Raw genomic sequence first — 23,390 nt, forward strand, 5'->3', positions numbered from 1 at the left:
CCACTCTGTCGCCAGGCTGGAGTGCAGTGGCATAATCTCGGCTCACTGCAACCTCCACCTCCCAGGTTCAAGCAATTATACTGCCTCAGCCTCCTGGGTAGCTGGTATTACAGGCGCCTGCCAGTATGCCCAGCTAATTTTTGTATTTTTAGTAGAGATGGGGTTTCACCATGTTGGCCAGGCTGGTCTCAAACTCCTGACCTCAGGTGATTCACCCGCTTTGGCCTCCCAAAGTGCTGGGATTGCAGGCATGAGCCACAATGCCCGGCCAGGTAATTCACTTTAAAATTGATGTTTATTGCCTCACAATCATAGTTGGTATTTTCTAACTTTTAGAGTAATGATCTGTATCTTGCCTTGTTCCTGTTAGAGCTCTCATTCTGATTCCATTCCAAGAGAAATGTTAAGAACTTTCTTTTGATATTCTTCTCTGATCACAGTTTCCATAATAATAGGGCTAACATCCATTGAGTTCTTACTGTGTGCTAGGCACTGTTTGAAGTGCTTTCAGTTATTAATTCATCTAATCTTCATGACAATCCTATGAAATACATTTCACAGAGGAAAAAACTGACACATCTTGCTCCAAACGCACAGTTAGAAAATGGTAAAGTGGGGATTTAAACCCCGTTTGGATAGGCATCAGTGTAGGTAAAATAAGGGTGGATTGAGGTAGTCCTCAGCTAAAATTTCGGCCTTGTTAATAAATTCTAAAGGGTAGTTTTCAGTTCAGTTTATATTTCAGGTTCTATAAAGCTGTTAGGACAGGAAGATGAGCTTCTATGGCAGAACTGAAATGCGGTCAGGAGAGCAACAAGCATGCTGAGAGTCTTAAAAAATTACCTATGCAAATAGAAAAGAAGCGGACAAAAATAAGCACCTGTAGGGATGAAATGGATAAACTTCAGTGAAAAACTATGAGTTTCTACTAATGAATGGGATCAATGATGCAGGAAGTGAGAGGAATAGGAGTGCTAGTCTTACCAGTGCTAAGACTGAGATCTCAATTAAGGGAACCCAGAGACTATACTGTTCATTCTCTCTCTCTCTCTCTCTCTCTCTCTCTCTCTCTCTCTCTAATAGAGACGGGGTCTTGCTATTTTGCCCAGGCTGGTTTCAAACTCCTGGGTTTAACTGACCCTCCTGCCTTGGTCTCCCAAGATGCTGGGATTACTGGTGTGATTCACTGTGCTGGCCTCTATTTAGTTTCTCGTCAGGAAAATGGGTGAACATGCTCACAGCTTATGAATACATCGCTGGATAAACTTAATGAAAACCAGAACACGAAGAACTGCACAGCGGGGAATTTTTGTAAAACATAAAAGCTCAGTAGTCTATTTTATATTTTAACACAGAAGAAAAAGCCATTCTTATTACACTGATGAAGACATTTCTGGTAACTGGATTCATTAAGCACAGCATACGCCCAAATCTTTCCTGAAAGTATCCTAAGTAGCCTTTGATAATGCTATTGGCTCAATGAAATGCAAGAATAAACATAAAAACATTAATATGTTTTAACATAAATGTGTCCTGAACATGAGATACAGCACATTCATCAAAGCCTTTATTTCCCTACCCACTGTCATCTCTTTATTCACTTAACTTTAAGTCTTTTTCCCTCACTAAAAATTACTTCTAACTTTACAGCCAGAACTGAAGTATAGGAGAAAGTGTTATAAACTGGAGAGCTAAATGCCAGAAAAAAAGGGGGGGAGTTTGGAAAACAAAATTGATTTGAATCAGAGAGCAAAGTCGGCAAGAACAAGACAAGAACGAACTGCCCAAGGGTACAGGCTTGATTGTGTGTTCACGTCTGATAGTCAGTGGACTTTGTAAACAACCAATCATCTACTGTATAGGCATTCATTTTTCAACTGTCAGTAGATATAGAACACACAGAAGTTTGATCAAGATAAATATGAGAGACAGTTTTGAAATTCACCACAACTGCTGTGTGAAAGCAGCTCAGGAATGGCGGTCGAGAGCAGTGAAGTGTTTCCATGCATTTAATAAAATCCCCTGGGCATGTTATCAAACGATGCTTTTCTCAGAATCTGTCCACCAAGGGGTAGATAGATATCTTCATGGGAAAGTTGTTGGAGGGAAGAGAGATGAGCAGACAGAGAGTGTGGAAAGACTTCCCTGTGGAGTAGGGTTTGGAAAAAGTTCTGCAAGGAAAAGATGGGGTGATGGGCAGGAAGGAGGTGGGAGGCTGCTTCAGCTGGGGTGGCGGTGGGGAACACAGACATCCAGAAGAACAAGAAAGAGGTCAACAGGATGTCCCCTTGGACAAAATGAGAAACAGGAACCCAGCAAGGTGCACGGGATGAGATTGCCACAGTGTCCTGGCACACAAGTGCAGAGGAGGGAGCTGACTTGGGAGGCAGAAAGGAGTTGCGGTGGGTCAGAGAACCTGGAGGGGGAGATTGTTTCGGAAGGAGCATTTTGAACTCAAAAAGCAAGAGCGCTTTGCTGGTAAGAGCAGGAGTGAAAGGCTGCAGATAACATTGGCAAGGTCTGTCCTTAGAAGCAGGTTTTTTTGTGTTTTTTTGTTTACTCTGGTTCGACGGGTGGGGAAAAAGACCACAGTGCTATCTCTACAGAATGTTGGAAACCTTTCATGTAACATTAATCCCCATGGGCTCAGTCATCCCCAACCCCGTGTTTTATTTAGTTGGCAACAAGAGATGTAAAATGCCAATGTATAGAGCGTGGTTCTCAGCCGGGGGTGATTTTGCCCAGGGGACATTTGGCAATGTCTGGAAACATTTTTGGTTGTCACAACTTGGCAGGGGATTGGGGGGTATGGGCACTACTAGCATCTGATGGGTAGAGGACAGGGTGCTGCCGAGCACCCTGCAATGCTCAGCACTTCTGTTTCTCAAGAGTGTTGGGCAGCCCTTCAAAGTCATAACTCTAAACAAACACTGGGTTTTGGTTACTTCAAGTGTAGTGCTTGGCCAGTGGCTTCAGTAGAGAGGAGGAGAGTTGTGGTATTTGTCAGAAAAGAATTTGATGGAGACACACACTTTCTCTGAATATTTATATATTTTGAATTTTTTTATTCTTAAAATTTAAAATAGACTAAATGTTAAACACTTAACATTTTTTATTATGCATGCTTATATACTATAATTTTAAATGAAAATTAGTTTAAAATCCAATAAAACAGAAGACAGTTGCTCACAACAAAAAATTATCTAGTTCAAAATGTCAATCGTGCTGAGGTTGGTAAACCCTGGTATAGACCGATCCATCGTTTCCCTTTTTTTATACTCCATGCCCAGGACACACAAACACACACACACATGAATGCACACACATGTGCGCACCCAAGGGTGAATGCAGGAATCTGGGTCTGGGTCTGAGTCCCAGGTGCCAAGGCTTTGGGCTGTCACTTAGAGGCTAGGGTGACTGAATAACAGCAGTAAGAGCTGCTGATCTTAACTACTGTGTGTCAGGTACTGTGCTTTTCTCACAGCTCATTGAATCCCTGCAGCAGCCCTGGAAGTGAAGCCCTCACAGTCTAACTTCACAGAGGAAGAAACTGAGGCTCAGTTAGGTGATGTATGTGTCCAGGGTCCTACACCCAGTCCCTCAGAGGGCTTAGACAGGGTTCAGAGCCACCTCTGCAGACTCCAAAGCCATGAGATGGCTTTAACATACATTGTAATGCCACAGCCAGGAACATTTCCCTGAGGCGGAAAAAGGGTATTTAATAAACTCTCAGCTTTTTTGTTTAACCAATGGCATTTTGGTCTGTTCCTGACTTCCTTGAGTGCCAGAGAGTGGACGAAACTGAGTGAGGCTCAGGGGTGGGCTGAGGGACACAGGCTTCCAGGTATCTGTCACTTCAGGTTTTATGAGGTAATGAAAATAAAGCAACGTTCCATCAGCCAGCCTGCCTGTGGCCTTTCTCCGGCGCCATGCTGCCACATTTCTTCCATCGTGTGTCATCTTGTGTGGTGTGTGTGTGTGGGCAGCCTGCTTTTGTTTTCATATATAACAAAATGTTCTCTCTTCCTGACTACTCCCATCCCTTCCCCACACTCTCTCAGCACCATGTACATTATCAGCCCAACGCCACACCCTCAGCAAGCATTTCATAAATGTTAGCCGTTATCACTATTATCTCTTCATTCCAGTGCATATTACAATGTGAGGCTGTATGGTCCATTCATCCATCTCCTCTCCAGAACTAGAACCTGTAAGCCAGGGACTATATCTTACTCATCAGTGAAATCCAGCTCCTGGTGGGTGGCTAACAATACATATCTGTTGAGTGACTACTCCATTGGAAAGTAGATCTCAAACACAAAGTTGTGATGGCTCACAATGCCTGGATGGTGCCTTTGCTCAACACTTCTGTTTCTCAAGGAGGTTGGCAGTCCTTCAAGTTATTTCTTTATAACTCCGAAGAAATATTGAAATATTGGGTTTTGGTTACTTCAAGCATGGTGCTTGGCCAGTGGCTTCAGTAGAGAAAAGGAGGGTTGTGGTATTTGTCAGAAGAGAACTTGATGGAGATACACACTTTCTCTCACACATTCTCACACAAATGTTTGAGGGCATGAATGTGTGTATGTGAGTATCTGTCTGCAATTCCATTTGGCGTGCAATTTCAAGAGGTTCACAGACCCCATGAAGCAATAATATTTATATATTTCGAATTTTTGTATTCTTAAAATTTAAAATAGCCTAGATGTTAAACACTTAACATTTTTTATTATGCATGCTTATATACTATAGTTTTTAAATGAAAGTTCATTTAAAATCCAGTAAAAAAGAAGACAGGGAGAAGATAGGAGAAAGAAAGGAGGTGTAGTTCTAATTGTACTATCACCTCACTGTTCTAAAAAAAAATGAATGGTTAAGAAGTTGATCTTAGAGTTGAAAAACAAACAATATATTCTTGAGTCAGTAAATAAAGCTTTTTTATTGTGCATTGATTTGTAAATTAAAGTGTTTTTGTAGTTCTTGACTTGATAATCACTCTGGAAAATGGTTTTGGAATGTTAGTGATAGCAAGAAATTGTTTATTCCATTACTTTTACTCTGACCAAGCCCACATCTTTTTCTAAAGTATGTCTTATTTTTAGAGTTTATAAATCAAATGTATTGTAGGGCTGGAATGCAGTATGCAATGCACTCACAAACAAAAATCCAGCCTTCTTCAGCAGTCTTCACACAGTATCAACAGAAGTGTAGCCACTAAGCCTTTTTGCTACATGAAGGCCTTTTTTTGAGATATTTAACATGTGTTCTTATTAAAAAATATTAGAAATCTACCTTCAAAGAAAATTTGACTTCTTGATCAAATATATGGTAGGAGAGACAAAAACCAGCACTTAATTCTTACTCATTCTAACATTTCAGAGCACAAGTTTTAAATATTTAAACCTACTGGAAACCTGTAAATATTTAAAAGGAGCATAAAGATGAGACAAAGTAGAAGGAAACAATTCATTAACATATAATCACTCCATCTCTAAAGAAAAGGAGTGTACACCTAGCAAATGGCTTGCCCTTACCTGGGCCCCAGGTCCCTTGCCTGAGAGATGAACATGTTGGATCACGTATGTTCAGGTCCCTTCCTGGCCTCCTATGCCACGATTCCCTCCTTCTCACTTCCGAGTCCAAAATCATCACTTTGTAAGTCATCTATATTTTGATAACACTGACCCCCAGCCGTTTGAAGGGGTGTTGTTTAGACACGAGTCCTCTGGAGGTCTTTAATTCTGGTTAGTAATGGATCAAGCTTCCCAGAGGAGTCAGAAGCTCAGAGAAGGGCCAGTCGGCCGCAATTTACCACTGAAAACTTTTGCGTACCTTTGCAAAGGTGGTATCCCACTGCCTAAAGAACCTCTGCCCCTGACTCCCTACCAGGGATCCCAACCACAGGGGACCGTCACCTGCCACAGCCATCCCAGCTTTCTCACTTTCTCACTTTGGCTCACCCCTGCAGATTTGTTTTCTGGCCCTGGTTTTAGCTCATTAACATACATCCTTTAAAACACATCATGTGGTTTTCCTATAGGCCCTTGTGACATTACTCCTTGGAAAGCTTTTTTTCCTAGTGACTCACTGGTTGTTTGGAAATGACAGAACAACTGGTTTCTAAACATAGCCCTCCCTACTATTAAAATAAAACAAAACTTCAGAACACCTGGTTTCTAAACATAGCCCTCCCTACTATTAAAATAAAACAAAACAAAAAAATCCTGTGGGTCTCATTGTGCTGTAACCTACTCATCTGAAAGAATGAGAAACATTCACAGCCTTTGCATCCTCACTCAGACACTGTTAAGGATAAAGTGATATATGTCTGTGTAAAAGAGGTCTGAAAATTATTTTTAGGTATGATACCAATATAAAGTAATATTGCACATTGAAATTAACATCAGGACAATCTCCAAAAAATATTTTCAGATGTATGTGATGCCTCTTTACATTGGGTGCCTGATAAATTATGGCTTTTAGATTCAAGTTAATAGAGCGTGGGAAAGAATCCTTCCTCTCCCCATGCCTCCCACCCCATCTTTTCTCCTTGCCTGAAACATCTGGCAGTCCTTTGTAGTTCTGGATGATTTGATTTGGAATTCATTAGTAATAATTGATGTGCTTTCTGGAATTTGTTTAAACAGTGCATCGTGTGGTGAGTAGCTAAGCCAAAAAGGATTGTGCAAATGGAGGCTGCCAACCTGGTAGAGCTGAGGAGGGCAATCACTCAGCACTTGGTGCCAGAGGCTTGAGAAAGTGGCTTGCACCCCTCACCCCCCTCACCCAGTTTGGGTGGAAGGGAGCTTGTCTGTCCTGGTGGAAGCTTGGTTGGCCCATAGTGTGTGTTTTCAGAGCTGCCTTTTGGCAAAGTGATGAGGAGAGCAGCCAACTAAAGACCTGTAGCGGGGCATAGAGCTAGAAATTAGCATTTGAAGCATTTGAAAACTAGAAAAAATGAAAGCGTCTGCACAGGCAGCTCTAAGCAGTGTGGGGAGGACTACTCTAAGGCAACTCTAGGGAAAGGGTTCTTTATCATTTTGGATGTTGTGGACCTCTACAAGAATCTGATGACAGCTGTTGGCAAATGTGTGTGAGGGCATGGATGTGTGTGTGAGAGTATCTGTCTGCAATTCCATTTGGCATGCAATTTCAAGAGGTTCACAGACCCCATGAAGCACACCCAAGAATCCAGGCTATGAAGCCCAGAAAATAGGGATGGTAAAATAAGAAATATCATATCACTTAGGAATCTTTCTGTTATGGGTAACAGGAAAACCCCATTTTAAGCCTCATTTAAAAATTATTAGATTCAATGGGGATAAAATTACTCTGTTACTCTGTTGAATTTGTATAAGAGTTTCTAAATGTGTACTCTCGACTTTCATGTTTATCTTCTCGAGGACCAATAGCAAGCACTTTACAGGCTGGCAAGGGTCCCTGAACCACTGTGAGTAGCTAGCCCTGTGCTAGATCACAGCTCTTCCTGCCTGCTCAGAGACATGACTCCAGAAATTCTCCCCTCTCTCTCTACTAGATAACCACTATCAACATTCAAACATATTGTTAAGAAAACGCAATTCAAACTGACTGACGAAGGCATTAAGGGATTATTGATACTTATATCGACATGAAAACCTTTTGAGGTATTTTAAAGGCTATTTTACCCTAATAGTTACGTACATCTTTCTAAAAATTAAGGTCAGCTTCTTACATAACCACTATGCTAACGTAACAACCAAGAAGTGCAACAGTAATGCCTTAATATCATCTAATATTCTAATTTCCCCAACTATTTCCCCAATGTTGGTTTGTTTTCATCAGGATCCAAATATAAGGTCCACACATTGTTTGCCCCATGTCCTTGGTCTCCTGATCTTCAACAGTCTCTGCTCTATCAGCACACATGCCATTTTTTTCCTGCCATTGACCTGTTGGGAGATGTCAGGTATGTTATAGAAGTTCTCACATTCTGAATTTCTCTACTGACTTCCTCGTGGTGTTGTTGAAACAGATCTTCTATCCACTGTGCTTCCCATAAACTGGAAGTTAGATCTAAATGCTTGAGTTTGCATTCTAACTTTCTGGGAAGAATACTTGATAATGATGCAATGTCCTCATAATGTGTGATACTGGAGACATAATGTCTTATTCTCTCACTTTTAGTGAGACAAAAACTGATCAGTGGGTTCAGGAGATGACAGCTTCATCCCTTCTTTGTGAAGACTCACTTCCCCATTTATGATCAGCAAATAATCTAAGGGTTGATATAAAATGCTATCAAATATGAAAGAAGCCTACTTCTGCAATGACTGTCAAAGCCTGAGACTGTACAATTTCTTAGGTGGAATGTTACTGTTTTCCTTTGGGAACTTCCTTTCCCAAACATTCATGTAAGTGATATTTCTGCACAGATTCAAGCCTCCATCCCCTCGGCAACTATAATAGATAACAGAAATTCCTGGACAATTCGGGGCAGTTTTTGGTTTGGTACGAATCAAGTCTCTGCACCATGCTGGGAGCCTCCTTATCAAGTTCCTTACTCTCTTCCTCAAGAACATAAAACCTGGCAAATCTTGCAGGGATTGGTGACAATGGAGGTTGAGTTTTTTGTTTTACATGAAGCTTGTTTTGTTTTATGTGAAGCTTGCTTATAGTTGTTAGAAGTAAAATATTCTTCAATTTTTAAAATTTCATAGTTATGATATTTGTTACTTTTCTTTCTCTTTCCTTCAGCTATAGAACTTTGAGCTATTTTTTTTACAACCAAACATTATCACCACGGGAAACCATTTATTAAGCCTTGTTGGTCTCCCAGAGCTTTCAGATTGATGGATGTTTTTATGGAAATATTTGAAAGACCCAAGTTTTGATCCTTTTTACTACTTTCCTTGGGCAGAGGCAATTTATGTTTTGCTGGTATTTGCTCCATTTGAAGTAGTTAACTTTCTTTTGCAATTCTAAAAACATACCCTTTCAGTTTTGTAAAATAATACAGTATGACAATAGTAAGTGTTCTCAGACTCTTGGTTTCCAATTCTGTTATAGAAATGGAATATAAGTAAATGAGAATATTAAAAACTTGGAACTTACGCTAAAGACAAATTATGGTGCATTTATAAACCTCTGACAAAAACACACCGTAAATCTTTAATACAATTCCTTTCTGTATTAGTCGGGGTTCTCTATAGGGACACAGCTAATAGGATAGATGTATATATGAAGGGGAGTTTATCAGGAGTATGGATCCATGCAATCACAAGGTGAAGTCCCACAATAGGCCATCTGCAAGCTGAGGCGCCAGGAAGCCAGTCTGAGTCCTAAAACCTCAAAAGTAGGGAAGCCGACAGAAGAGCCTTCAGTCTGTGGCTCAAGGCCTGAGAGCTCCTGGCAAATCACTGGTGTAAGTCCAAGAGTCCAAAAGCTGAAGAACTTGGAGTCTGATGTTTGAGGGCAGGAAGCATGCAGCATGGGAGAAAGATGTAGGCTGGGAGACTAAGTCAGCCTAGTGTTTCCATGTTCTTCCACTGCCGAGACCAGCTCGGTCGTGGAGACCCTAATCCAGCAGCACTAGAAGAATTAAAGACACAGACACAAAAATAGAATGCAGAGTGGCATCAGGGGACTGACGGCCTTCAGAGTTGAGAGCCACAAACAGAGTCTGACCCACATATTTATTGACAGTAAGCCAATGATAAGCATAGTTTCTATAGATTATAGATTAGCTAAAGGCATTCCTTACGGGAAACAACGCATTCTTAGAGAGGAGGAGAGAAACAGGCTCTGGCTGATTATTTGCAGCAAAAGCATGTTGTTGAGGCACAGGCCGCTCCTGCTATTGTTTGTGGTTTGAGCAGTTTTCCACTCCGGGCAGGCCAGACTTTCCTTGCCACGCTCCAGTAAGCCAATAACTTTCAGCAGTGTGCATTATAGTCATCATGAACATGTCACATTGCTGCAGAAATCCTGTTTATGGTCAGTTTCTTTAAGGCCTGTTTATGACAGGCTTAGGGCTTGTTCACAGCATCCCACCTGCTTTTATTCTGGCCATGCTGGCAGTTGATTAGATGGTGCCCCCCCAGATTGAGGGTGGGTCTGCCTTTCCCTGTCCACTAACTCAAAGTTAATCTCCTTTGGCAACACCTTCACAGACACCCTGAGGAACAATACTTTGTATCTTTCAATCCAATCAAGTTGACACTCAGTATTAACCATCACACCTTCAGATGCAGATATTGGCATTTCTGAACTTTTCTAAATACATAAGAATTGTGAACTCCCAGGGTTTGGAAGAATGGTAGAGTCATGGAGCCTAACCATCTGTCTTATGCATGACTCCCACACTCCTGCCAAATGACAGGCCCAGCAATCTCTGCCTGAGTTCTTTCCACAAGCAGTGCCTCTCTGTCTCCAATATCCCCCTACTCATTCATTAAGCACCTGCAGTGTGCCAGGTGCTATGCCAGGATCCTGACTACTCAAGAAACACCTATGTAGGTACAGAGAATAGGATGAGAGAATACAGATGAGGAATAAGAAAGAGATCCTTGAAAAAAGTGAGATGGTTCTGGATACTAAAAGTCAAAACAAAATCCAGCGCATCCTCTAACATTTGACAGGCATTTCTTCTTTGCCATCTCCCCATCCCCCAACCTGGACATACTGACAGTTGTTAAAGCATACTTACATAAGGGATATAGTATTTCCATTCTAGATTCTAAAAATATTTCACCATTTTGAGCAGTGTTACATTGACTCTTATTCACTGTCAAAAGGTTTCATAATCTAAATCTTATAGGAGCCAAGATGACACCTAAAAAGAACAGCAAGGGTTGTTTGTCCAGTTTCTGTTCCAGAAATCACTCTGGGTGCCCTGTGATGCTAACAGCATGGGACTGAAGCCAAGTGATAGGCAGCATGTTCGTGTCATTGTCCAGTCCTCACTTTGCCCCACGAGGACCCTGAGATCAGCCTGTAAACAGCACAAGGTGACCTGCAGACAGGTAACCTCTCTACACAGCTCTCTCAGACCCCAGCAGTGAGGGAGAAGAAAGTGGGGAGGAGGCAAGAGAAGCTGAGCCATCACTCAAGGGCAGGGCAAGGAGCCAAGGGAAAAGGAAGTGACAACTGTTATCTGTAATTAATCACTGTGACACCCACCACTTCTCTAGGGGTTATGATGGTGTTTTGTCACCATCCCAAGGAAATTAGATTATGATTCCTGTTCAAGTACATGGAAGATGATGGCTTCCAATGGTCCTTTAGGGCGTTCAGCGTCTATTTTCTTTCTTCTTTCTTTCTCTTTTCCTCCTTTGCTTATCCTTCCCTGTTTGGGGGTTACCTTCATCTTCTCCACTTTTTTGTTCTTTCTTCCTCTCTGCCTCTGTCTCTCTGCCTCTGTCAGTTTCTCTCTTTCTTTCCTTCCCTGTCTCTACCTCTGTCTGTCTCTCTTTATTTCTCTCTTTCTTTCTCCCCGCCTACCCCATAGGCTATGTTTCCCCTATAGATGGAACAACGTCCTGGGCATTGATCTAGAGACTGAGATAAAAGTGTTTCAGGAGCACGAAGCAGATAGAACATGAGGCTAAGATCCAGGAAACCTGGATTCTCTTCCTGGCTTTGTCATTAATATCTGTGACAGATAGGATGAGATGAAAGACATGAATGTGCTTTGAAAAATAATACAGAGTACCATTGTATATTCTTCCAAAGATACTACTTGCAAAGTGACGTCGAGGAGGCCCAGCAAGAATACAAAATCTATTGTGACCCTGCTGTTGTGCCTGGCATTGGGTCAGACAGTCCATTCAGCATATAGAACTCATTTTGAGCTTAAAAAGGTCTATTTAGAGAAAAAAAAAAAAAAAACCTGAAGAATTTGTGCAATATCAGGCATGCAGTGAAACCTGAGAACACAGAAATTCCTGAGCTCAGTTTAAAATCAAGATCAATGTTGTCATTCTGAAGTCACTGCTCCATTTAGCTCCATGCCAAGGATTACTGCCATGCTGAGTGATGAGAGCCATTGGATCCAGCTCTGTACCATGGAAAACATAGCACACTCAGATGCTCTTATCTCTAATTACATTCTTGAATGGGCTGCTGCTGATCTCTCTGACGTGAGCCCATCCCCATTCGTGTGCTACAGGGAATAAGAATGACTTTTACAAACTGTTCTGTGCATGCTTAGGGTGCTAATTGCTTTCTAACACCCATCCTTTCAAGTCCTCTTTTCACTTTTGAATTTCTCAAGCCAAAGGATACAAAGTATTGTTAAATAAATAACATGGAACACTTCAGAAGCTGAGTGACCTGCCACAGTTTAGGCCTTAAAAGAGAAAAGCAGGATTTCTCCAAGTGTGGTCCCCAGTTCAGCAGCATCAGTTTCTCCTGAGAACTTGTTAGAAATGCATATTTTCAGGCCCCATCCCAAGATCTACTGAGTCAGAAACTTTGGGGAAACAATCTGTATTGTGATAAGCCTTCCAAGTGTTTCTGATAAACACTAAATATATTTTGTTTTCAATCACTGCTATAACAAATTACCACAAATATGGTGGCTTAGAACAACAGTAGTGTGTTATCTCCAGTCTGTAGATCAGAAGTCTGCCAAGGGTTGCACGGGGCTGAAATGAAGGTGTTATCAGGGCTGAGTTCCTTTCTGGATGCTCTAGAAGAGAATCTGTTTCCTTGCCTTTTCCAGTTTCCATAGGCCGCCATCATTCTTGGACTCATGGCCCCTTCCCCCATTTCCGAAGCCAGCAACAGGGGGCCCAGTCCCTTTCACCCACCATCTCTGAGCCTCTGATTCTTCTTCCACTTTTAAAGACTCATATGAATAAAGTGGTCCCACTGAGATCATCTAGACTAATCTCCCCATCTTAAGTGAGCTAATTAGCAAACCTAGTTACATCGGCAACCTTCTTGCAGGTTGCAGGGAAAAGTCATTCTTATTCCCTGTAGCACACGAATGGGGATGGGCTCACGTCAGAGAGATCAGCAGCGGCGCATTCAACCTTTCACCATGCCACATAACATACTCACAGGTTCCAGGTATTGGGGTGTGGGCATCTTGGGTGGCTGCACATTATTCTGCCTAGGACAGTCCACCCTCTGGCACTGAAAGACTCATGTTTGCCCCACATGCAAAATATATTAACCCCATCCCAGTGCACCCAGAGTCTCAACCCATTATAGCACAGACTCAAAGTCCCAAATCTCATTGTCTAAATCATCTGAATAAGGTATGAGTCATCCTCCAGGTATAATAGATCTTCGGGTACAGTTTCTCTCTACCTACACTTGTGAACTAAAAAACAAGTTATCTTCTCTGAAAATACAATGGCAGGGCAGGCATAGGATGACACAGACATTTCTGTTCAAAATAGGAAAAAATAGAAGAAAAAAGAAATCATCAATCAAGTGATTTCAAACTCCGGCGAGGCAAACTCCATTTGGTTTTAAAATCTAAGACTAATCTTCTGTAGTTCACTGCTCTGCTGCCTGAGTCATCCCTCCTTTTTCAAAAAAGGCAGCTGAGTAGTTTTATTGGTCTGTGTTCTGCATTTCAGGAGATCAACAGGCTTTTTTCATTTTGCACTCTGTCTTTTCCAGTCCAAGCTGGAAGTGTTTCAGCAGGTATAAAAATCATCAGAAACCTTGTAAGTCTCCCATGTAATCACAGTGATTTACTCCATTTGATAAAAGGATCCTTCAACGATCTTTCCTAGATAATCCCATCTCTATTTTTGGTTTCTGCTGAAATAATGATATCTGTGAGCTGTGAGTTGCATCTTTAATCTTTACAAAGAGTTTTTTGGTTTCTTTTTTCTTTTGTGACTGAAGACTCTGAACTTATTTTTCTGGAATATTTTATTTTTCTGGAGTATTATCAAAAGGATTCAGCCATGATTTCAGCTTTTTCTCTACAGCGTGCTTTTGATGGTGAATCTCTTAATTTTAGCATCTTTTGCAATCTGGGTAGAATGAGAATTCCGCAAATAATCAAGTCTTGAATTCTTTTGGTTTAACTGTTCTTCCCACAATTTATCTAATTCCTCTTACACTTCACTATAAGCAGCAAAATCAGGCCATGTCTTAAGACCTTCCTTGGAAGGCTCAACCTAGTGTTCAGTTTCATCACTTGGAAGTTCTGCTTTCCACATAACTGCAGGACACAATTCTGCTCAGCTTTCTGCCACTATATTACAAGAATCCCCTTTCTTTCAGCTTCCGATAGCATGTTTCTTATTCCCTTCTGAGCCCTCTGATAAAGATGTTATGAACATTGTTGAAATAACAACACAGGATTTAGACTATTACATAAACTTATTTGATAAAGCAGCATCAGAATTTGAGAGGATTAATTCCAATTTTGAAAGAAATTCTATTGTGGGTAAATGCTATCAAACAGCATCACATGCTATAGAGAAATTTTTCATGAAAGGAAAAGTCAATCAATGCAGCAAACTTCACTCTTGTCTTATTGAAGCCACCCAACCTTAAGCAACCACCATCCTGATCAGTCAGCAGCCATCAACATTGGGGCAAGACCCTCCACCAGCAAAGAGATTACAACTCACTGAAGGCTCAGATAATCGTTAACACTTTTTAGCAATAAAGTATGTTTAACTAAGTTATGTATGTTGGGTATTGCTATTGCAATTAATAGCAATATAATGCTATTGCGCACTTAATAGACTACAGTATAGTGTAAAACAAACTTGTGTATGTACTGAGAAGCCAAGAAAATTCATGTTTCTCACTTTATTGGGATGTTCATTTTATTGCAGTGGTCTGGAACTGAACTTTCAATAAATCCAAGTTACGCCAGTAAAAGTAAAATAAGACGCAAACTTTTGAGTGTTAAGTAGGCACACTAGACTCACTTTTAGAAGATTCATAACATAGTAGAGGATATTAAAGGATCTGCATAGCCACAGTAAACAAAAGAGCAGGAGTTGTCAAACTACCCACAGAACACTTTTTTATGTGGTGTTTCATGGGAAGTACTCCCGAGAATGCAGCTCCAATCACAACAGGCAAAAGATGAGAACCATTGCGAATTATGCAGGGAACTGAGACTATTTCACCTAAAAAAGTGATAAATGAAGTAACCTTAGCTAACAAGTACATAAAGGATTACTATAAATAAAATACTGTCCTGATGGTCTTTATATGCACTCATAAAACATGAAGAAAACAACTATACCATCGACCAAGTATTCATTGAGCAGTACCCATGTCCTAAGAGCAACGTGAACACTATGGGAGACAGAGACATGGAAGGACCCACACCTAAGGCATTCTGCCAGGGCATAAGATAAGCATGATGGTGAAACAAGGGACGCCCACAGACAGCTGTGTAATTAAGCATTGCAGTTTGTAGTAAAAATGATGATGTGTCAAAGACTATGGGTGGTTGGGCAGGAGAGCTGTAGAAGCTGGTGATGTCAGGAGGATTTTGTGGGAAAGGGGGTGCTTGAGCTGGTCTCAGGGTATAGGAAGAATGGACGAGAGGAGGTGGAGGGTGTTCTGGGCAAGAGGAAGAGCAGGAGGGACATCCTGATATAAAAAGTAAAGTAGAGGTTCCTCTTCAAAGACTTTCCTCCCCATCTAATTAAGAAAAAATGGTAACTTCTGTTAGAAGCAAAATTTATTCAAAGGCCTGCTAACAGGTCTTAAATATCTGCTAGCCATAATAAAGAAATCAATGTACTTTATGTTCTTAGCTCCCGCAATTTAGCCTAAATATTTGCCCTGGCATGCTTATACTGGTCCAAGCAAGCGTTAGGCCATAGCCTGTTCCTCTTCCTTATTTGAAGGTGTTTTTACCTTTCTCAACATTCCACAAGTTACTTCCTCCTTCCTTTGTTCTCCTCTGCCTTTGCCTCCTTTAAAAAGTTATAAGTTGCTAGCCAGCTGGGACAAATACAGAATGCGAGGTCCCACTTCAGCCGATAGAAACTGGACACAGCAGTAGGGTGGACGCATCAGGTTATAAATGACCCTGTCTCCTTTGTTAGGTGTACTCTCATGGCAAAACTGCTGGCGGGTGTACCCTTTCTGAGGAAAGTATAGCAATGGCCTTGCTAAGGAAATTAAATTTATGTTCAAGTGCTATTTCTTTACAGCACAGGGGAACAAGCATTACAAGCAACTGGAATGAGTCTGAGTCCCTGCGCGCAGGGCAACCTGACTAAAATGCCTGAGATAAAGCCAGAAACATCAAGGCCTGAAATGAGGGATTTAGATTCTTTAAGAGCAGGGACTGTGTCTTACCATCGTTTCTCTAATATGCACTGAAGTGCCAGCCACTGAATCAGCGCCCAATCAATACTGGTGGAGTTATTGAAACTCTCTCAAACCTAGGGCTAGTTGGTTTGTAAACTGTTAACAAGGAAGCTGTGAAGATCTTGAGTGAGTACTTCTTGGGCATCCACAATGCGCTGGGCTCTGGGACAGGCCCTGGGGGAATAAAGGTACAAGGCAGGCGAGATTCCTTCCAGCAGGGGCCTCTGTCTTAGTGGAGATGTTTCCTTGGAAAACAAAATATCAGACAGTCTAGTGGCAGGGATGAATGAAATACAGCACTGTCTAAAGTCAAAGGGGTGAATGACATCCTCATCCACCCCTGGAACTCTACACTCAACCCTGCATCATGTGAGTCTTCCGCGCATGTCACAGCAAAACGGCCTAAAGAAGATTCTATTGTAACTCTGACAGTCTGTCAGGTGATGGACAGACCCACACCCTGGAGAACACCCATGAGCATCCATCCCATTCATTACAACATCTCACACTCAGGCTGTGCCGGTCAGCTGGACCACCCACACCCCTGCCTGTATCTCACAATCCTCTCACCATTGAATATCAAAACTCTGGGCAGACTGACTGCACCTATTGAGCACCATAATGTCCTGCAAACCTACCAGGTGACTTTCATGATTTGTGGAGACCCACAGGCAATGCCAGTCCCGTGGAAAGTCTTTTGGTTTTGTTTTTTTTTTTTTTGTTTTTTGAGGCGGAGTCTTACTCTGGCCCAGGCTGGAGTGCAGTGGCACCATCTCGGCTCACTGCAAGCCCCGCCTCCCGGGTTCATGCCATTTTCCTGCCTCACCCTCAGCCTCCTGAGTAGCTGGAACTACAGGTGCCCACCATCTCGCCTGGCTAATATTTTTGTATTTTTAGTAGAGACGGGGTTTCACCATATTAGCCAGGATGGTCTCGATCTCCTGACCTTGTGATCTGCCTGCCTCGGCCTCCCAAAGTACTGGGATTATAGACACGAGTCACCATGCCTGGCCCAGTTTTTTTGTTTGTTTGTTTGTTTGTTTTCATTTAAATAAATATTAAGACGAGAATCTGTGAAGATATTATTTTTGTTTGTTTGTTTTAAAGAGGGGGTAAGGGAGTACTTAAACTCTCAATACTCTGAGAAAGGAGCTATTCCTCTTGGAGGAATTTTGAAGTTGACCTTGTGCTGGTATACATTCAAGAGACTGTGAAAGGATTTAATGTGCTTTGAACTCATAGAGCCAAATTTCATCATAAATTGTTCCTCTAGATTAATATTCAATTAAATATATTGGTGAAGAAGATTATTATTCCCTCTTCTTCCCTCATTATTTGTCATCTTTCTCCTTTTCTCCTTCCCCCTCCCTTTTTCCCCTTCCTTTCCTCTTTGCTTTTCCCTTCCTCCTTCTCTTCACAACTTAAGAATTGGAGGATTCAAGCACGTTAGAACACCTTAGTTAATAACATATTTACTTTACACATGCAAGAATCTTTCTACTAATTCTTAAGCCTGTCCTATGGTTTAAGCACAGGGTAGCATCCTCGAGATGTTAATTCATGACACAGGTCAGAGAGGACATCTACGTAGATACTGAGGACTGCCGACAGCCTGGCCTCTACAACCCCACGGTGCTATCCGCGTGGTGAGGGCAAGTTCTGTGATAAAGCAAAAAGTGCCGTCTTCTCTCTATCATCCCACTGAGGTCATATAATATTAGCTTTAACACGAGCCAGATGCTGTTCCAAGTTACACAACCCTAAGTGGTAGGTGCTTTACCCCCAGTTCACAGAGGGGGAAACTGAGATACCTGGGCCAAAAGCAGTAACAGTGGAACTAACCCAGGGAATCTGATGCCAAAGCCTATCCATGTTATTATACCATTCGGCCATACGGTCTTGACTCAATAAGCGTTGTATCATGACAAAATAAACTGCTTCGAAGGAAAACAAGCCTAATGCCGTGTCTTCATAATGTTCTCATGCTATTTAATCCTTTAAATTCCTTTCCCAAATCTACATATTATATCATACATACATAACACCATACTATTTACATAAGGCCACATATCAAATCAATTGTTAATTTCTGTTCAGTGCTTTCTATTATCCCACATAGATGATGAATCAGCCCTTGAACATTTACCCAAGGATTATCTACCGTGCAAATCATCTCATTTTCTTTTCTTTTCTTTTTTTTTTTAAAGTTTAAGACAGGATCTCACACTGTCACCAGGCTGGAGTGCAGTGGAGCAATCATAGCTCACTGTAGCCACTTACTCCTGGGCTCAAGCCATCGTCTGGCCTCAGCCTCCTGAGCAGTGGGAAGTACAGGTGCATGCTACCAGGCCCAGCTGATTTTTAAATTTGTTTTTAGTAAAGATGAGGTTTCTGTGTTGCTCAAGCTGATCTTGAACTCATGGGCTCAAGTGGTCCTCCCACCTAGGCCTCCCAAAGTGCTGGGATTACAAGTGTGAGCCACCATACCTGGCCTAAATCACCTCATTTTCAAGGACCACTTTATCTGTTCATTGGCATTAGAACATTTAGGTTCAGAAAGTGCTTGTTAGAGAATCTTTAGAAATAACTGGATTAAGGTTGGTACTAAAATCAAGACTGATAACATTTGATTGGCTTCTAAGCAATGGAGAAAAATGGGTGGTTTTGAGCAGGAGATTAACATAGAATCAAATGTTTAAGCTGGGAAGATCTTCGAGATCATCTAAACCGGCACTGGAAATACACAGCACAGGTGCCATCACTGCCTCCTTCCCACCGGAGGCCAGCATTGTTCTTTCCCGCTAAGCTCATTTGGAACCTCAGAATCCTTCTCAACAGAATCAGTAGCTGCTACTGATCAAATTGGCTTGAGAAATGCAACCCATTTTCTGTCTCTAAATCTATACCAACACTTTCATTTCATAAATGTGGAAACTGAGTACGAGAGAGGCTAAGTGAAATACTTGAGATCACACAATTCAGGGAAACCTGAGAAAGCTGGAGCTGGCATGCGAGACTTCTGAATTCTACTCCAATACTCCTTCCAGGGTGACCTGTGATGGTAGTGGTTCTCCAGGAGGGTTAGTAGAGTGGGGTCATGCAGGAGTGTTTGGAGAAAGATAGCGGGAGCTGTGAAGCCAGGTAACAGGCTATCACTGCAGTTTAATAATAAGAAAAATCACTTTAAGTGATCAAAGAAAATGACCCTATAACCTGGCTTACTACATTCAAGAATTGGGAAACTAACATACCTTCTTCACTGATGTGAAATGTGATTATCATAGCAACCCCATGGGTTAATAGGGCAGACAACATCCCCACTGGAGCGCACTGCAGTGGGGCAGGTCAGAGCACGGGGCCAGCTGCCCAGGTTCAGATTCCAGCATTACCACTTTGGGAGAGTTGTGGAACATCTCCGTGCTACCCAGAGTCACAAGCTCATCTGTAGTTAAGTCAGCTCTGGAATCTACATCTCTAGACTTCATATCCAATTCTCTTTCTGCCACTCCACAGTTAAACAGGAAGGCAAAGCCAATGTTGCATCAGACAGCTCAGATATTTCAAAGAAGTAGATGGTGTTGTCACTCTCAGAAACAGGGAAAGTAACTCCAAATGCCAGTACGTTGATCAATAAACTTGATTCAGCTGCATGTGTAGTTGGATTGCTTGTTTTGAGAATCAGGTTGAAAAGAACCACACTGTTTTTGTGATCCATGAGGTCTAGTTTAAATATTTTAAGTTAGAATGTCTCGGTTTGGAAGGGAAGTTTCTATGGACCTGTTTATCTCTTGCCTCTGAAGAGTCCTTCAGTTTCCTTTACTTGAAAAAGCCTCAAATATGAACATGGTCAATTGCTTGGAGACAGGAAGGGCACCGTGCATGGGTGAGACCTAGCCCAGTCATAACTGAATGGAGAAAGAGCAGGGGATATTGGGAATGGAGAGCCCCTGTCCATCCAGGCAAGTAGAAAAGGAGAGGTATTTAGTGATTTAAAACATGACCTTGAAAATGAGTTCACAATACTTGACAGCCTGCAAATATTTACTACCAGGATATTACTAAGGGATACCCATTACTAAAATAAATAGGATCAATGTTTTTACAAGTTACCTAGATCTCAAATATTCCTCACCTAAAGTAATAATCACCAAACACCTATTTCCAAGATGTAATTACTCAGGCCTGAGGTTGACCGCCAAGGTTGTAAATGGTCTTGCGAAGTAATCTGGGTGAGAAGCAGCGTTTTCTTTAAAGTTCTAAGCCACTGCAAATGCACATCAAGGTAGAAACGCTCTTTTGGAAAAAGTAGTTTTTAAAATTTTTTTTTAATTTTTAATTTTTAATTTTTATTTATTTTTTTCTGAAAGTCTATTATTTCTTTTTTTAAATTATACTTTATGTTCTAGGGTACATATGCACAACGTGCAGATTTGATACATATGTATACATGTGCCATGTTGGTGTGCTGCACCCATTAACTTGTCATTTACATTAGGTATATCTCCTAATGCTATCCCTCCCCTCTCCCCTCACCCCATAACAGGCCTTTTTTTTTTTTTTCTTGATGATAGGTGTTTGGACGACGGAGGCAAGATGGCACACTTCCGGGTTCTTCATCACCAACTTCTCCCGCCCGCGCGAAAATGTAGCCCGCGCCTGGGAAGGTGCAGATCAACCAGGCATGTGCCAGGTGACGTCAATCTGAAGAGACCAAGATTTACCTGGCTGCACCTACCGAACGCACCAGACACTCCCGTGTCCCGCCTATTGCCCTCTCACTCCCAGAAAAGCCGGTCCGGGGCGCGGGAGGTGAACTTCCTCAGCCATGACTCCTGTCAGGACTGCACCAGGAACTTCCCCTGAGAGCTCCACTGGGCGACTCCCTCGGCCTCCTTTGCCGGAGACCGACGGACCTCACCCCCCACACCTTCTTCCCTGAAGCTGGGTGACCAAAAATAAATTTGCAGTTTTGCTCCTAGGCTTGCCTACTCGCTGGTTCTTTAGTACTCGCTCTGGTGGTCTTAGAAAAACAAATCACAATTCCTTTGAAAAAATGAGCCTGGAACAGAAATACTTATTTTAAGACCTGAGATTACAACAGACTTCAGAGATCAATTGCAAAATAAAATAATGTGGATTTCTGTTTTGATTTTGAATCCAAACAATATTCTTTGCTGGAGAGCAGATGTTCAGAATGAACCGGGAATAGTGAGTTCAACCAAGAGTGTTCCATGCTTTGTGTTCAACACACACAAAACAAACGAAGGCCTCCAGGGACTCTTCTCTTTGTGACTGTTCTCTCCAGGTGACATGAAACGAACAGCCTCCCACACCAAGAGAGCTGTGCCTCGTGGGAGGCAGCTCCAGAGTGCGCTGCAATGTGTGAGCTGGCAGCATTCCAGCCTATCGGGCACCAATAGACTAAACAATCCCACAGGGTGAGGGATGGGGGTGTATTGCATTGTACTCTGAGAGGCTGCTTTCACAAAATGCAGAGCCTCTTGATATAAAGTATTTTATCAATAAACTCAATTCAAATGAAAATCCATCAAATTTCAAACAGGTTTTTTAAAATCTCGTAACAAGTCTATTGACCTTGTTTTTCACTAAGTCTGTGGTCTAACTTTCTATATATGTCTTCCATTGGGCTGCTTCTTGAATCACTTTTTGAGTTTATAGACCTTCAGGGGACTAGTGTGAATCGTCTATGAACAGGAACTAAATTACAACACACCTGGAGAGTTCAGAACGAAAACTCACAGTGATCAGACTGATTTCTTCTGAGAAAATGTTTTCTTCTGAGAAAACTAAACAAGTGCCTAAAAAGTCCTGTAGTATTGACAGTCCTAATGGGAAACTTACCGCCTCACCTTGGGAAAATCATCTCAGCTCTCAAATTCTCAATTTCCTTATTGTGAAATACTTTTCAAAAGCAAATAAGATAAGGTCATTGACAAGTCTGGAAGCTGTGAAGGGTCTGGAATTTTATCCTAGCAAACTAACAACTTAGCCTACCATAGTGTTTATACATGTGCTGAGAGAATACAAGAGACTTCAGGGTCAGAGAAAAGACCATTTATTACTTACAGCAAAAGCAGGAGCCAGAGCAATATCTTGCTTTGCTTCCCCAATGTGATGGGACCAGAGGTTACCTGCCTGTGCGTGGAGTGTACCACAGAAGAGGAAACCTGAAATTAGGAAAATTTGATAGTGTATGGGGCTGTTGGTGACCTGCCCATCCTCCTCTCTAAAGAGAGAGATTACTCATTACCTTGGAATGTAAGCAAATCTCCTCTGGGGAGGGCGTGAGGAAGTCTTTATCTTTACTACCCTGGGATGCCTCCAGAGACAGAGGGAGAGAGACATCTCTAAGCTTTGTTATCTGGGAATGTCTCCTTAAATGAACACTGGCTATAAATGCCTTTGTTCAGAGGGCCTGGACCAAGCAGAAACATGATGAATCCATGGATAAATGCTTCCCAGTAGTCACATGCTTACTTAAAACCCCCAACGGCTCCCTGTTGCCATTAGAGTGAGAAATCCAGCACTGACTGGTCATGGTCTAAAAGGCCTACTTGATGGGGTACCCATATATCTTTCCAATCTCATCTCATTCATTCTCCACTAGGCTCCTGACACACATGTGTCCTTTGGACATACCAAGTTCATTTTCACCTCAGAGTCCTTGCATTTGCTACTCCTTCTATCTGGAACAGGATTCCATGAGACCTGCCCATGAGTGACTTCTGATTCTCATCCAGGACACATCTAGCCCAAGTGTCACCGCCCCAGAGAAGCCTCTCTCAACACTGGTCCCTCTCAATCACATCACTTCATTGTCTTCAGAGCTCCATTATTGTCTTCTGGTTACTTCTCTGTTTATTGTCTGCCTGCCCCAGCAAGAAGCTAAGTCTATGCGAGTAGAGAATTTGTTTTTGTACTCAATTTTTAATCTGGTAGCTAGAACAGTATCTGGCTTATTTCAGTAAATATCTGTTAAATGAATGTTGAATCTGTAACATGGGGACACTCCTAGGTTTTCATCGAAGCCTAGGTAATATAATGAATGTGAGCATGCCTTGTATACCGCTGATAGA

Source organism: Trachypithecus francoisi, unplaced genomic scaffold, assembly GCF_009764315.1.
Source record: "Trachypithecus francoisi isolate TF-2019V2 unplaced genomic scaffold, Tfra_2.0 Lachesis_group7, whole genome shotgun sequence".
Taxonomy (NCBI): domain Eukaryota; kingdom Metazoa; phylum Chordata; class Mammalia; order Primates; family Cercopithecidae; genus Trachypithecus; species Trachypithecus francoisi.